This window comes from Arachis ipaensis, chromosome B05 (genome assembly GCF_000816755.2).
Source record: "Arachis ipaensis cultivar K30076 chromosome B05, Araip1.1, whole genome shotgun sequence".
NCBI lineage: Eukaryota > Viridiplantae > Streptophyta > Magnoliopsida > Fabales > Fabaceae > Arachis > Arachis ipaensis.
The window spans coordinates 38,731,113-38,735,282 of record NC_029789.2 but is presented as its reverse complement, the minus strand read 5'-3'; positions in this window follow the sequence as shown (position 1 = coordinate 38,735,282).

Here is a 4,170-nt window from a genome sequence, read left to right as displayed (position 1 = left end):
TCTCACTTCTCACTTTATTTATTATTAAATTAAAATTATATATTATATGCTCTTCTCTGGGTAGGGTTTGGTTTGTAGACCAAGGCAATGGGCTATTCCATACATGGGCTCCATATGTTAGTCTCTGATTATTAGTTTCAGTGTGACACCTTGTAATCATCTTTATCTTCATCTTCACCAGCTCTCTAGCCGTAAATAAACGGACTTCATCTTTGTTGTTACTCAGATTCTATTCTTATGTGAATCAAATATACTCAGGAGAAGGTCGAAATTGAAATGATGGTATTTTAATTTTCTAGAATCAAACTTATTTAGAAATAGCTTTTCAAACTTTAAACCAAATATTGGAATATGCTATTTCTATTTTAAAATTCCTAAGAATTATTTATAATTCTCCTATTCACACGTCCTAAGAAGTATATAACAAAAGTACAACTAAATAAGTTTGGGCTATTTAAATGCTTGAAAGAAAACTAATGTGAAGACAATCAAGTTGGGTGCTCGAGTTGTAGTTCATTCGTCGACTTAATCAAATGTCAAGAATTCGAATTTTGCTTTGTGCATACAATAATTTATTGGCTAACAATAAACTCTTAAATGAAGTAGTCTTTACTCTATCTTATTAAGATACCCTGAAAAATCAAAAAAAGATATGCTAACGTGACAAAATTTCCAAACCCCAACAGATATTGTCATTCAAACGTGTAGAGAGCAATATAAACTTGCTCAGTTTGTTCGGAAACTAATAAATTATCAGCATTTTGATCATTTAAAAGATAAATTGAAGATATGTATTTGAGTTAATCAAATCAAATATCTACTATCAGAAATACTAGAAGCCTAACAAATTGTTAGCAGTTAGGCAATAACTTTTAAAAGTGTAAATTAAAATTATTATTAAATTGTTAGACTAAAAATTTAAACTAATAACAAAAAAATATCGACTAAAAAAATAAATTCTCCTGCTCCTTAATCTTTTGTGAATCTACTATTACATTTATATATATATGAAGATAGATTCAAAGTTGGGGTTTGACCATGGTAAAATCTAGCTATATCTTAATAATGAGAGAAACTTTACGGTTTTTGTGTGGACCCTAATACACAAAGGGGTCAAGATTGAAGTTGACAGTGGCTCTTACATGTGACATTACCCCACACCATTTCGGTTATTTGTTCTGCCCAACCCGTGATATTAATGTTGGTATTAGGACCACAATATAAAATAACTAACTCATCACCGGGCCTTGGCGTTCGCCATTATATTTGCAGCATTTGACGGATCAGATTTATTCCTCTTGTTTTCAGATACTCCCTTCCCTTCAAAATAACTATCGCTTTCGTTTTTTCAGGTTTACTCAAATTTTAAAACTGATGGAGTATATATATAAGTTTACTTTTTTTAANGTCGAAGTATGGGCATCATTTTACTTTGAAATATATATAAATTGGAACTCTCTCATGCATTTTTATAGATATCAAATGATAATTAAAAAAAAAAAACTCCTGGTCTGGTTAAGTATATCATTATTATTTAATTTCTATGTTAAATAATAAGACAAGAATTTTGTTAGGTAGACAAGAATTTTGTAAACAATGTGAATAATAGATTTTAAAATTAGTCCAATAAAATAAAAATACACTACATTTTTAAATTATCCATCTAAATCTTAATATTAAGATAATCATCCGCACATATAGTGAATTGAACATACAATATATCCATTATTCACATCGTTTAGTATTTTTATTGTGTACCTATACTTTTCTATAAGAGAATTATTGATTACTTTATTGTTATCTCATCATTTCATCTTATAATTATCTTTTTATTATATTACTTTTAAGTCAGGTAAAAAAAACATAAAAAGTAAATTATAATTAAATATCTTTAAAGCACTTATAAAAATCCTCCAAAATTATTCAAGTAATACAATATTTCACCATTTGCTATGCTTTTGGCTATAATTTAGCCTAACTCATATATAACACACATGGTACTATCTATTTCTTATTGAATTTAGTGCAATAAATGAAATGTATCCATCCCAACATCCAATTACATTGAAAGTCTATAGTATAGGAGCCGGTTTTCAAGCTAACGGTTGTAGCGTTAAGACTTTGCTTTTTGTTTTTTTAATTTGTGGTAATCTTAGTATAGTAGGGTGAAAAGAAATTAACAAAAGGGAAGGACCCACTAACCTGCAAGTACCATTCTCATGCATTGCGTGGTAGGGAAATGCTGTTTCAACTTGTCTCCCGCCCTCCATAAACAGAACTTCATATATAGTCCAAATTTATTATATTATAGGACTACATATAATTTAGCTACCGAGAAATTGTGTGTCATTCAATAATAATCATTCTAATTATATACTATCTCGATCGGATCATGAAGTACTCTATGTCTTTTAAAGTTAAGATTTTTGTTTAATAATAATATTATTTTTTAACCAATTTAAATTAGTCAAGTGGTTAATTTACTTATCCATTTAAATAAGTATACATTAGAAGTCTCGAATTGTTTTATATATGTAATAGTTCATTGATTAGTGCTAGACTCTAAAATAGAATTTTAATTTACGGCAAATTAAAATTTAACTTATCAAGTCTAAAGATAGCTTGCGAAACAGGCTTTTTTCTTTTAAATAAAAAATTAATTATTTACCAGTCTAAATACTGATATAGAAATATATCATTTGATACATTTAGTTGTATCTTCGCAGTTAAGAAAAACAAAAATAAAAGACTGTATTTTTTGCACATTTAGACTGAGAAAAACAAGATAAAATTATCAACTATTTTCGTACACCTAAACTGCAAAAATGTGAAAGAAAAGGCTTTCCTGCTCTAGGATTCCATGCCTGCGAAAACAAGTTGCTTTTAGATTTTGGCTATTTATTGTATTTTTTCATCGTTAATATGTATAAAGCAACATCTTATTCACTCGAGACATTTCAAGATGACTCTCTTAATTTTTTTTCTTTTTGTAATTTATATTTTTATACCACATGTCAAATATAAAAATTTTCAATTGATTTGATCTAAATTCCAATGAAAAAAATGATTTTGATTGTTAATTTTGATTGTTAAATACATCGTTAAGGTGTACTGTTAATTATTTTTTATTTACTATTACTTTAAGGGTTATCCATTGATCAAGTTGTGTTAATTATTTTACAATTTTAGGAGAAACTGACATGATTTTTGTTTATATTTCTGCTACTTCTGTTGATATATGTACTAAAATTTTAAAAGATAACTAGTTATTCATAAGTAATAGTAAATTGATCAAATTATTTGTTACCGGGCAATGCATTGCTGTTGAAGGCACATAATAACAAGTTGCATGACATAATAGTAATGGGCAACATTTTGAGCTAGGTACGTAGAACTGCAGGGTCTACAAGTGAGTGGATGGAGAAAATTCTGCATGCTATCAGATAAGTTGCGGTTATAACAGTTTAAGAGTCACGCGTTGCTATTAGAACAGTTTAGCACAACAAACTTATTGGATTCACTAAATGCTTCAGCACCTTGTTACTGTAAGCAAAGTCTTGGATTTTAGTTTAGTAAATACAGATATTGCCTAGAGCTTTATGCCTCCGCCTATAGCAAAGTCAACTCCAATTGGGCAATTGGTACACATAAATATTATTCATGGTTTTGAAAAACTAAAAAAAATTAACTAATTAAATGAGCTAGGTTCCTCCGGTTAAACAAAATTAAATTAACATTTTCTGATGACCGATGCAAGATTTAAGCACGGCAATGCTAACTTAAAAGATATATATTAACTCGATATATATAAAATTAAGTTAGACTAATAAAATTACTCATAAACTATATATTTTGGATAATTTTATTGAGCTAATTAAAATTTTTATGAATATTAAATTAATTGATTTTTTTATAGTAAAAATTTACAGTACTCTGATCAAACAATGAATGGATAGCAACATCCTATTTTTTGTCAAATATTTTTTTATTTTTGAAAAGCCCGGTTTTTATGGATCCATGAAAATCTCCCTCATTCAACAGGGCCGCTCTCCACAAAGTCTCTGAAAACAAAAAACAAAAGATAAAAAAAAAAGTTAAGATAAAAAAGAGAGACTCACCAGGTCCAAGAAAAACAGAGAGACTCACCCAAAAATAAAAAATGAGAGAGGT